This window comes from Emys orbicularis, chromosome 8 (assembly GCF_028017835.1).
Source record: "Emys orbicularis isolate rEmyOrb1 chromosome 8, rEmyOrb1.hap1, whole genome shotgun sequence".
In the NCBI taxonomy this organism is placed as follows: Eukaryota; Metazoa; Chordata; order Testudines; family Emydidae; genus Emys; species Emys orbicularis.
The window spans coordinates 63,576,888-63,590,194 of NC_088690.1; positions in this window are offsets into that span (position 1 = coordinate 63,576,888).

Genomic DNA, 13,307 nt, shown 5'->3' on the forward strand with positions numbered 1-13,307 from the left:
TAACAAAACCTGAAAAATTGTACTGTAGAGTTTCTTGGTTTTGGCGAAAAAAATTGAAAATTTCCCCCAAAATGAACATTTTGGTCAGAATGCCATTTTTTCATTTAAAAAAACAATGTTTTGGAGGAAAATAAATTGATCAGCCCTGCTGCTCAGTGTCACTCACTGGGGTGACAGTCATTCGTAGGCAGGCTAGGGGATTTGGGCACGGTTTCTCTGGCAGCTCCTCATCCAGGCTACTAGAGGTTACTCCTCGGGATTTGAGCAGGGCAGTCTAGGGTTTCTACTCCTCCCCTTCTCACTGCTCTTTCTGCTGACCCCCTCACCCCCACCACAGGCACCGACTTTCTTCTTTCCGGGTGGGTGCTCCACCCTCACTTCACCCTGAGGCCCCATCCCCACTTGGCCCTTTCCCCCAAGGCCCCACCCTTGCTCTGCCTCTTTCTGCTTATGCACCCCACTCTGACTGTACATCACAGTTAGGGTTGCCAACCCTCCTGGATTGTCCTCGAGTCTCCAGGTTAATCTTTAATTAAAGATTAGGTCATGTGATGAAACCTCCAGGAATACGTCCAACCAAAACTGGAAACCCTAATCACAATGAGGAGGAAGGGGTGGCCAGTGCCGGCGCCACTGTTTGCCCCGAAGAAGCAGCACATGCCACGCCCAGGAGGTGGCTATGGTCTGAGGGAGACAGGGCCAGAGGGGTGACAGAGAAAGGTGTGAGCAGGAGGCAGGCGCTTTGCAAGGACCAGTGACAAAAGAAGGGGTAGAGGGAAGGACCAAATAGGAGCAAAGAGACAGATGATCTTGAAGAAAAATGGATGGGAGAGAGCTTGATAGCAAGAGAGGCAAAGGGAGGAAAGAAAACACAGCAGGGGCAAATAGGAGAAGGACGGTCTTATGGCTAAAGCACAGGAGTGGGAGGCAGGACTCCTGGGTTCCCTTTCCAGCTGTGCCACAGCCTTGCAGCCTGTCCCTGGGAAGGTCACGTTGCTTCCCTGTGCCTGAATTGTTCACCTATAAAATCAGGGTAATAATATTGACTTGGCTTCCAGGTAGGTGAAAGCTCCTTAAGATCTTGAGATGGACATATCAGTATAAATGGATTATTATTACATAGGGAGAGAGGCAGAAGCAGAACAAAATTGCTCACTTCAGAGGCTCACATCTGCCAAAAATGTCATCTGAGGAACTACTGAGAAGTTGGTAGCTGGGTGGCCATGTGGCAAACAAGTGCCAGACGCAGAGGTCAAACTTACTTGTGCCCAGGGTCCTTGCAGCCTTTCTTTCCATGCCAGCCCTAGAAAACAAGCCTCTTGTTCTTAAAAGAAATGTGTGTGAGCATCTAATGGCGATCCGCCATGGGCTGGCATCTGTAGAGCCCAGGGTTCAGAGCACCTACAGGGCTTGCCTCTGAGTTAGTGGTACACAGAATATGCTCCCAAACAGATCTCAGAGTGCTCTCAGGCCCAGCTGGCATGGGGTTCCTTAGAATACTTTTCACCTCCATCAATCTCTTTCCTTTGTAGAACTCTGAGGCTTACTTGAGGTGAGGAAGCTCCTGTATGACAAGTGGCACCGAAGCCAAGACCTTCTCCTTGGAGAGTGTCCCTATACACAGAGGGATCTCCCATGCAGAAATGGGTGAGGCCACTGCACCATCCAAAGGTGGGAACAGAACCCAGGGTCTCATGGCTAGCAATGCTATGCCCATAGCCAAAGGGCCTTTGGGTAGCAGGAATGCAAGGAGCTGGCCTTTTACCAAGCCTGTTGTTTCTGAGGAATATTTGGATGGAGTGATGTAGCTAAGTTAGTCCCACAGCACAGCCCCGCTCCATTCTGAACACTACTGACAAATCCAGCCGAATGTTTCGGGAATGCTGGAAAGGCATTTTTCAAAGGTTCTTAATTCAGCAAATCAAAAGCAAACATATTGCAATCTCCAAGGCTCTTATATGCGCCCCACTATTGTAGTATATGAGCACTTTCCAATTGTTCCTGTATTTGTCCTCCCAACACCCCTGTGTGGGTAGGCAGGGCTATTGGGGAACTGCCCAAGGTCACACTGAACATCTGTGGCAGAAAAGGGAATTGAACATGGGTCTCAGTCTAGTTCTGTAGTCACTGACTCATCCATGTATGGGTGCATGAAGCTTGGCTCCTCAATCCATTTTAGACTCCCAAAGAAGTGAGCTTGTGTTCAAAAGTAAGTGCATCAATGGAAGTTGTTGGGTGCTTGGCACTTTTAAAAGCAAGCAACTTATTTAGGTACCTAAATATGGTCTGAGGATGTTCAATGTTCAAGCATAGAAAGAGAGAGACAAGACAGTGCAACAATTGGGATTTTTTTCCTTTTTCCATGTCTGGTGTCCTTTCAAGCATGTCCATTCCGAAAGCAGAGTTCTAAGATCCTAGACATTACCCTATACATACTGTCAGCCTATAGTGCCCCATATAGGGAAGCTAGTTATCAGAACAGAGGAGACTTAATTTGAGGCTCTTATTTTTTCAAATTTTGGCCTGGTTTTCACTTAAACACTCAAAGGCACTTCTCTTAATGAGTACTAGTTCTCTGCCAGTTTTCCCATTTGTCCCTCACCAGTTTTAACACCAGATCTGTTCAAGAAATGTTGCAAGAATTTGTTTTTATAATGAAGAAAGTGCCTCTTCTCCCCACTGTCCTTGTGTTAGAATTTTTTGGTAACATACAGGCGACATGAGGGGGCAGATTGATACAAAGGTTTCCTTAGCTCTTGCTTGAGATGATCTGTGTAACTTCATACTTGTGCGTAATGGAACCATCCCAAACTCATTAACCCTTTACACCACATTACCCCTTTGGGTATTCTGGTTCTCTATACATTGTTTTCAAAGCACTTCTGATTGAAAGGGGCTATAGAAACACAGGGTTGGGGTCACACACCCTGCCGTCTTTCTTGTTCTGCAGTTCCTCTCTTTGAAATAAACAACTCCTACAGCACTGGCATAGGGGGAAAGTGCACGTGCGTATGTGGGTGCGCCCTCCCTCCCCAAAACTAATGCAAATCTGACATTTTTAAAAATCACTTGTCAAATTTCCACAGTGCTCTCTAGCTGTCCATAAAGCACGAAGAAAGAAAGGGTTTTTTTTTTTTTTTAAAACAGAGAGAGGAAGAAAGTGATCTTGTGCAGAGAGGTGGAGAGTGAGTGATACATTGAGTGCATCCAGCAATCTATAGAGATCTGCAACGTACATACATCAAAGGAAGGATGTGTGCCCCCTGGCATTCTCAAAGTTCAGATATTTAGAATAATTTATGCCTGACCTCGTCTCTCTCTCTCTCTCTCTCTCTCTGTTTCCTTCTCCCTTTTGCCAGTTTCCAGTAACCCAATTCCAATAATGTGGTTGTAATAAAATGTGACTGCTGGGGCTATTTTTATGGAGCTGGCATTCATTTGCATGCTGGCTCTATGTGGGGCCCAGGGCAATCCCTTATCCACCCCCCCCCTTCCACCACCACCGCCACTTCTCCCTGCTCCCCCGCTGGCATTGCCCTGATCAGAAGTGACAACACAAACACAGCCGTATTTCCTGGAGATTTACTGAGTTAGATGATAAAAGCTCAGAGGAATGGTAACAATAGAATAAGAGACTTAAAGGGAAGGAGGGGAAAAAAAGTTCCTAAACTGATCATTTTCAAATGTCAGCTTGGTTCTCGGGGGGCTCCCAGAGCAAAACCATTGCTAACAAATATGCTGAGAGTCATTTGAATCAGAGAAGCCCGAGATGGAAAAGGCCGATTTGGTCACATCTAGTCCATTTCCGGGGGGGGGGGGGGGGGGCTAAGCAGGATTGCTCCCTACGGTGGTCTGTTCTACAGGGCTTTGTCCAGCCTAATGTAAAATGAACCAGGCGACTGGGCTTGGGAGACTATTCTACAGACTAACATATCTTCCTGCCAGGGAGCACTTCTTGACCTTCAGCCTACATTCTGTGCTCTGTAATCCTTACTCCTACTGATATGTTCCCCCCTCTCCCTGTGAAGAACCCTAAAAAACTTCATTGCTTCCCTAAAGGCCTACTGTGTTTGTCCCTTACACAGGTTTGTAGTCCGGGGGTTATGCACAAGAAGACATTCCTCGCAAGGTCGTGTGCCCCCATGCAAACGTTTTTCACCTTAGAGGTCTTCCTCTGTAAGCATAATAAAAGCATCCAGGAGGAGGAAGAGGATGGAGATGAGGAAGCTCATTATCCCTGCTTTGGTTTCAACAGCAAGGGAATCGTGTGTAGCTCGTAGAGCTGGCTGAAAGTTTTGCTGAAATTTTGAATTTCCATGAAAAAAAACCCCTCATTAAAAATTATTTGCAATAAATTTATATTTTGGGGTGTTTTTCCACCAGTCCTAAAGTCCACCAAAATGTTTTGACTTTTGAAATTTTGAGAAGCAGCTTTCAGGCTATCCCAAAAACAAATTCTTTTTTCCCTCCATTTTCCAACCTGCTCTTGTGTCTGATGAGGCCCAGAAGCAGTGGGAATGGAGGGCAGACGCAGAGGAAAAGAAAATCTGAGGGACAAAATAAAATATTCTCTGGTAAGTGGTCAATGCTCTGTGAGGTTTAATGGGCATGTGCCACAGAATGTCATGTTCGCCACTTACCAGTTGCCAAGGAAACCAGTAGGATACACATTCTAGAATTTTTTATAGAGAAAAGAATATTCCACTTGTTCAATGGTTGGCGCCATTGCTTGGAATGGAAGCAAAATCCCAGGTTCATTTGGTGAGTCTGGTCTATGACATATAATGGTGTCCCTCCCAGGGAGTGAATAGCAGAACTAGTTGTGGGGTTGGATTGCTGATGCTACAGAGCGGTAGCATTGCCAATCTCAAAATGGAGATTGGGGGTATGAGAAATGTATTGTATGATTATTTTTTAGCTTGGAACATGGTTATTGTTAGAATCAAGGCCCTGTGTCCTATGTGGCATATTAGAAGTAAATCATCTGGCATGTTTGGTCCCTCCATGCCTTACTAATCTGCTGCCCTCTGCCAACCATTTCCCCCACCCACTCACAAAGGTGCACTTGGAAGCAAACTCAGTCAAAAATCTGTGGCAAAGTCCTGTGGTTTCCACACCCCGCAGGTGTGGCAAATTGGGAAGCTCTGCCACGAATTCAGGCCAGCTCATGAACGGAGGTTTTAGAGAAGTACTCGTGTAAATAGAGAATACAATCAATGCAATGTCAATTTTTTATATGTTCTGGCATTATACCTGACTGCTCTGACTCTTTTGAGGCACTCTGTGAAGCGGCCATGACCCAATCCATTCAAGGTTGGCTAGATTAGGACCAAAATTTCCAATTCTGTTCTGAAATGAATGAGGAGCTTGGGGAACTGGCAAAAGCTGAGTGTGATGTGTTGTGGCAGCTTGTGTTACTGTTGTGTGGTGCATCTACTTCAACCTACTTGTGGCGACGGCATTCAGCCTCACGCAGGGAGAGTTACAGTAGTTTGACCTGGAGGTGGCAAAAGGATGGGTCACAATAGGTACATTTTTGTCCATATGGGATTTGGCATCAAAGAGGGTTATAAATAAGAATGGCAGCCAAGAGAGCCTAACCACGCTGAGGGCTTGTTTACATGGGGAAAGTTGTAGAACTCTGAGGCTTGTGTAAAGTGTGAATTTAAACTGATATAGTTAGATCAGGATTACATCCTAGGTGGGTGTGATGGCTGCCATCATGGCCGACACACTGGGGATTGAACTGGGGCCCTTCGGAACTAAAAGCCTACACTAAAATTCTGTAGCTGTGGATCAAGGACTTGTAACAAGAATTCAATGCAATTCACTCAGGAGGCCTGGAAGGCCCCAGGACTATACTAGTTGATAGATGCTCAGAGGCCTAGGTCAGTGGCTTTCAACCTTGCTTCATTTGTGGACCCCTAAACAATTTCAAATGGAGGTGCAGGCACCTTTGAAAATCTTAGACATAGTCTGTGGACCCTCAAGTTGAAAACCACTATTCTATGGTAATGACAATCTATTGCGGACCCCTTAGACAGTCTGCAGACCCCCAGGGGTCCATGGACCACAAGTTGAAAACTACTGGCCTAGGTAAACTGAACTGCTGATCTCTGTCTGGATCTCGGCGGGCAGGTGCCAGAAATGATTACTAACTGGCCCTCTTGTTGGTGGGCTCAGCAGAGAGACCATGGTCTGAATGGGTGTGGAGATGAAGCTCCCCTACAGATGGGCTGTCCAGGTCAGAATGAAGGCCCTTTGGGGGGAAGCTTGCCATGGCTGAACCTGTTCCACAGATCAGAGGAGGACATCAGTCTCCAGGTGCTATCAATCTGGCAGCTTCCACCCCCCTCCAATCCATTTCCAAGGATGATTTTTAATTTTATTAAACACTAAATCAAGTCCCCTCTGTTGTTTTATGTATCAAAACCTCGGTGCTAATTACATCCCCTCCAAACCCCGTTTCCTCTTTATTCAGAAGAACAGGCACTAAGTGCCAGTGAAATACTCCTGTCTGTCTCTCTCAAGGCACCTGGACAGCTGTGAACTCATGACCTGATTGTTCTAATGGTGTTCCCAAGCTCCCCTGCTCAAGGCTACAGAAATCAGAGCCCTCTGAACCACAAGCCTGTAATTCATGGTACTTAGTCAAACTCCCCCCCCCACCATATTCCCCCCCCTCTCCTCAACACCAGTCTCAAGCAGCTTGATCACCTGCCAGCCAGTATTGATTTTTGCTTCCCAATCTCCAAGCTGGATGGAAGGAAAAGATTAAAAACAGTTTGTCAGTTTGAAGTTGAATAAGAATTCAGCACAGGGGACATCTTAGAAATGTGAGAATGCTGGGGGAGGGAGGGGATCAAGGCCAAAGTCAATGTCTGGGAGTTTAACCCTTTTGCTCCATGATCTGTGTTGGTGACACAATGGTAGCCCCTTACCAGCCCAGTTGTGGACTTCTACACAGCTTTGTTAACGCACAACACCCCTGCTATTCCAGTCCTAGGCATCCCAAAGCTCTACTAATACACTTCAGTGCAGACCAGCTGAGTGATGGGGTGTCCACTCCACACCGCACTTGAAAGGGTTAAGGGAGCTGGGACAGGGGTAACAGGCTGCACCTGAGGAGAATTAGTCTAGCTAGGCAAAAGCCCTACTAGAAGATGAACCTCAGGTGAGCAGGTGTAGGCTGGTCTGGTCCAAAGCCAGCTAGCTGAGAGCAGGAGGGGTTACAAGGGAAATAGCCTGCAGTCATTCCGTGGGAAGAGGAAGGTTTGTTCAGAATACAGACTCTGACAGGAATCTGGAAGGGGTGAAATAGCCCCAGGGAGCAGAGGGAGCTTCACTGGTAACCCAGATTCAGGGGTCCAGAGCTAGAGGAGGAAAGTAGGAAGGAGCAGAGGGGAAATGGCAATGGGGTCTGGGAGTAGGCAGACCCTGGTTGCTAAGGCGAGGGACCCTCTGCTGGAGCCTGTAATAGTGGGCAGGCCTGGGTTCCCCTACAGGCCACTGAGGAAAGTGGCATGTTCTTGAAATAGAGGATGGCCTGGAAAGGTGACCGGCCAGTTAATCCGGAGAGACTTGGATACCCCCTGGAAAGGGAAAACACACACTGACCTGGCTGGAGGGCCAAGCCACAAAGAGGGAGCATGCTAAGTCGCAGAAAGCGAGAGGGGCCCAGGCAGAGCAACTGACAGAAGCGGGCATCAGACTAGGATGGAGCTAATCCGCTGAGCGGCCAGGAGAAGTCACTCCTAGCTGTGATTTTACCCTGTGACAAGCACCCCCCCCACACACACACACCCCTCCCATTATTCCAGTCAGGGCTCCTCACACAGCTCTCCTGAGTCCTGACCTGCAGCATGCTCTGTTATACTAACCTGGAGCTCCCCAAACACACCCCAGCCTTGACCAGGTTACTGGGCTCAGTACGAGGTACCAGGGTGGGGTTTGGTGGCCTGCGATGTGAGAAGACCAGAGTTGATGACCAGGTGGTTCCTATGGACCTTGAACTCTGATTCCATATGATTCTGGAGCTAGGGTTCTCATGCTCCTCTGCCATTGCACATCAGTCAGTGTTGCCCAGCCGCAGCTCTCATATCTCCATCTGCCCTGTGGCATCCTAGGGCTCTGCCATTAGCATGCATGTAGTGGGGCCTGCTCCCGTCCTTGTGAAGACTGAATGGGCAGATTGAGGAAATTTGCCCTTCAGAAAATAACTCATTTGACGCAAGAAAGATCTTGGTTTCCTTGCCAGCTGGAGAGATGACAAATGATTTACAGTGATCCCTGCTCAATGAAAAGGACCTGGGAGTTGAGAATCAGCATGTAGGCCTCAGAATAGGGGTACCACATTCTGTTCTGTCCCAGGGCATATTGGAAAGCTAACGGGAGGCTCAGGGCTGCCCCTAATTTGCATTAAATAGAGTAAATTACACCCACTACAGATCCCAGCATGCAATGCTCCAACTTGATCCACATGGCCTGTCTGAAAAGATCAAGAGCGGGTGTTGCATGCTGGCTCCTGTAGTTCCCAGAGGCCTTACCTCGGTGTGTGTGGTGAAGGTAGAACACGTTACAGAAATCCTTCAATTGCATTTGGCCTGTGAGATACATTTGCCCCTGAGTCTGGGTTTTTGTTGCCACTGAACAGACTGGAATAGCAGGATGCCAGTGGAGGTTCACTGGCTGAGCTGTGAGCTGATCCTAAAACTGCACTAGCAGGGCGTACCGGTGGTCAGGACCGAGGGGCACCAGCAAAGCTGTGTGAGAGGCACAGGAGTGAAATAGCGAGGGGTCCTGTAGGTCAGGATTGAGTGTGATTAGAAGAGCTGTGTGAGCTTGCCAACTCCCTGACACCACTGCTCCTGAGTGCTTATTTCTCCCACAAACTCAAATCACTGGAGCAATATAAGTGAATGCCACACCGATAGATCAGTTTTGGGGCTGCATCCTATTCCAGAGTGGGGATTTTCTTCCAGGCTTACCTCACCTTCCTCCCTACTGGGGCAACCACACATTTGGATTTGGAAGCTTTTCCCTTCCCTGGTATTAATGTCCATGGTCCATATCCAGTAAGGAGCTACTAAAATGCACTTGTTTACCTAAAAAGGAGGTAGATGTATGGGGGGAGCCAGCAATGCACTGTCTCATTGGCCAGTTGGGGTAGGAGAGGGAGTCAGTCCTCCCCCCCCCCCCCCAAAGCTTTTAAAGAGACACGATCGTCTTCACTCTGCAACGAATCAATAAACATGACAAGACGAATAAAAGCAGAGGCAGCTTGTTGGAAGCAGAGACAAACCCACTCTGGTGTAGACTTCCCCCAGTTTATACTGTAACCCTTCTGCCAGGTGGAGCCAGCAGCAACAAGGGCCGGGTTCAGTATCTAGGGGTTCCTTTTCAACAATACAACACAAAACTGGCTCAAGCTCCCACCCACTGACCTGGGACAATTACACACCACCCTTGGGCGCCTCTAAGAGGCAATACTTCCCCTCTCGTAAGCACAGAGTCTGAGTGTAGCAAAAACTTTTAATAAAAGGAGGGAATTAACTCAGCGTTAATTTGGGGAAACACCGCAACTAGGGTTCATAAACACAAACCGTGAGCAAAAGACCCACCCCCAAGTAAGTTGGGCAGTGTCCTTTTTCCCTCAGGGTCTTAAGTCCAGCAACCCAAAAGTCCCTTTAACATGCCCATTCCTTCTCTGTACCCCACTCACAGTTGCTGTCCTTGGCCAGTGCAGCCCCAGAGTTCAGAGGTTCAGCCACAGAGTTCATCTCCCATCCTCTGTGGAAGGCAGGGGGGGGTAAGGAGGCACCTTACACACTACACTGCTCGGGCACTCGCTCGTCACCCCAATGGCCGATTGCCACGCCTCTGCGGGGCTCTGCTCTGGCCCCCTCCACCAGCTTCTCTGCTGGCCGCTTGCCATGCCTCTCTGCCAGCCGCCCTCCTGGTCGTGCGTCTCCACCAGCCTCCCTGCTGGCTGCTTGCTGCGCCTCACTGCTAGCCACCCTGCTGGCTGCACCTCTCCGCCAGCTGCCCTGCATATTAAAGGGACTTTTGGGTTGCTGTGCTTGCGAGAGGGGAAGTATTGCCTCTTAGAGGCACCCTGGGGGTGGTGTGTAATTGTCCCAGGTCACTGGGTGGGGGCTCGAGCTGGTTTTGTGTTGTATTGTTGAAAGAGAACCCCTAGATACTGAACCCAACCCTTGTTGCTGCTGGCTTCACCTGGCAGAAGGGTTACATTTTGGGGGGCTCATCCAGGATTTCAACTGGGAAGTCTGTGAAGCTCGGGACACACTTCCTCAGCTAGGGGAAGTATGTAACCCACACAGCTCCTGGGTGTGGTGTTCTGCCCCCTCTAGTGGTACCAAGACCACTTAGAGATTAATGAGTCTGCTCTACAGCCAGTTGGCTTTTAGCTCATGCGTAGAAGCTCACACCCTAAGCTCCTGAAGTCTCAGGTTCAAGCAAGCCTGCCTGCCTGCCGATGACCAGGGTCTATCAGTGTTACAAGTGGGGGACCCTCACTGCTGGTACACACTGGGCAGTCTCTTGCAATGCCCAAATAAATGCGTTAGTCTCCAAGGTGCTACAAGTACACCTCATTAATTTCATCCCAAAGTAGATCTAATACTTAGATCAGTGATTTCAGCTCTGCAACATGTAACAAGACTCTCCATTTAGCTTTCACTATACCACAGCCAATTCAAATGCTCAACCTGACCACCCCCTCTTCTCTCTCAACTCATTGGGCTTTGGAACCCATGTCTCCTGCCTAGCGAGTGTCATTCAGTTGAGGGTGAGTCCCTCCATTGGGGTATGCCAGGTACATTTCTGCTGCCCTCAGTTCACACAACAAACCTTTATTACTCCTGCCCCAATAACAAGGAGACTGGGGATCCAACACCAGCCACAAGTGATCATTTGGGCAAGCAATCCCATCATGCTGAGCACCTAGGCAGGGTGGGTGTGTCCATGCAAACGAGATCAGCTTCTGGAGTATTTTTCCACAGCTCACCACTAGATGTCAGGGGAGAGCTCATTCAGACTCTGCTTACAATACTATCAACTCTTTAGGGCAGGCGGCATCTCTGATTACGCTCAGTGCCTAGCCCAACAGGGTTCTGATCTTAGGGTCCCACAGATCAGACAAATAATAAAGTTAAGATTTGTCCCATTCTAAGGATAGGCACTGTTGACACAGCACAGATAATACAGTTCAGAATTCCATGCCCCCTGTCCCCAGCACAGGTGTGCTTGGATCCAGGGTTCACTTCAGGTCCAGCTTTAGTTCTGCACTCGCAGTTCTGCCCTGAAACACATGCATGCTGAACCCAAAGTGATCAGAGCTCACTGAGCCCTGCGACACATCGTTTGCTGCTAGAGGGCTGTTTGCATTGTCAAGTTTGGGCCCCTTGGTAACATGGCCCCAAATCCTCCCCCGATGACACACACCTAGCTAGGGCTGGCTGAGCACAGCTGCTCATGCAGAGCAAGGTTTGTTCTAATGGCTCTGGTATGACTGCTTCTGCTATTGCTGTTGCTGTTGCTGTCTGATATGGCAGTGTCCCCAGGTGAAGAGTCTTAACTAATGCACTCTGACAGGTGGAGGAATCCCTCAGTCTGGTGACTCGCCTGGAATAATTAATTAGCTAATGGTGCTCTCGTGTGATAAGACACAGGCAAATCCCACAGTCCTCAGCCACCTCTTCTCTGTTCCACCTGCACAGAACAGAGCCTGGGAAGGCTGCTGAGTTGGTTAGGCCAGTTGGCAACTGGAAATGACCACCTGCTGATGATCAGCCCCTGGGTTTGGGGGCAGGAGAGCCTGCTTTATAATAATGCTTCTCCTCCAGGGATTGGAAAGTGCTTGGCAAGCATTAAATTAGACTCTCCACCACTCCCCTGTGAGTTACAGAAACGTTGACTTCCACAGATTGAGGAACTGAGGTGCAGAAAGAGGTTAAGTGATGTGCCTGTGGATACACAGCAGGTCAGTGGCAGAGGCAGAAAAAGAACCTAAATTTCCTGGCCCCCCCAATCCATGACTCTTGATCTGAGGATCTCAAAGCGCTTTGCCAGCATTATGATCCAAACTGTGCCCTGAGATGCATGCATGGAGCAATGGGAGCTTTGGGTGTGTGGCCAGAGCCAGCACTCCTGTGCACTAGGGAAATGCAAATAAATTTTAATGAGTCTGATCCAAATTATGTTCTGTCTAATGAGTCTCACAACTCTACTGTGTGGATAGGAAAGGTTATTGTCCCTGTTTTACCAATGGGAAATAAAAGAGCAAATAGGTTAAGGCCCAGGTCTTTAAAGATATTTAGACACTGCTGCACTCAGCATTGCAACATCTGAGTTAGGAACCTAAATCCCCTTTTCAAAAGTGATTTAGGCACTTAGGAGCCAAAATCCCATTAACTGTCAATGGGATTTTGGATCCTAAAAGCCTAAATCTCTTTTGAAAATGAGATCTAGGCTTTTAGATCAGTAGCAGATTTATGCAGAGCTCAGCAATGCGTTAATCCCATTCCAATCTACGCCTATGTGATTGTCCAAGGTTACATAGTGAGTTGGTGAGAAAATAGGGAATAGAACCCAGGAGTCCTGGCCCTCAGCCCACTCCCCCAAAATGGTGTGCAGCATTCCTTCAAATAATAATATATCTAGACAGCCATTTTCATCCTGGAGAGTCCCAAAGAACTTCACAAACTACACAGAGCAGCAGTGCTCAAACTGAGCTGGTGGACCATAGAGACTGGCTGCTCATATGGTGCCGGCTCCTCCTCCTTGTTCCCAGCTGTTACATCGCAATAACCACTGCTGTAAACACACGAGACATACGTCCTTGACACCACTTCCCCGAGCCGGGAATTGCTGAAGCTGCCCAAGGGCGCTGTATGATCAGGGAGGGGACAAGGCCCATGTGATCTTGAATAGGAGAGCAGGTGTTCAGGAGACATCTCTGGACCAAAATGTGGACCATGCCAGGGAAAAGTTTGAGAAGCCCAGATACCTGTGTATAGTAATCCCATCAATAGAGTGGAGCATAGGGCTCAGACTCTCAGCAGGTACTACTGAGACAAGCATGGAGGTATGCTGATTTACACCAGCTAAGGGGTTGGCCCTGTATGTCCTAACCCCATAATCACTGTCATCTGATAACCCACCAACCACCATGTGCTCTGGCAAGGTACTCCCTCTTCCCTCCAGCCCCCAGCCCTCATCTGATATGAGCCCAAAAAAGCTATAGTCCTTTGGATCTGACTGACGGGATGTGGCTGTGTCTTGGTCAC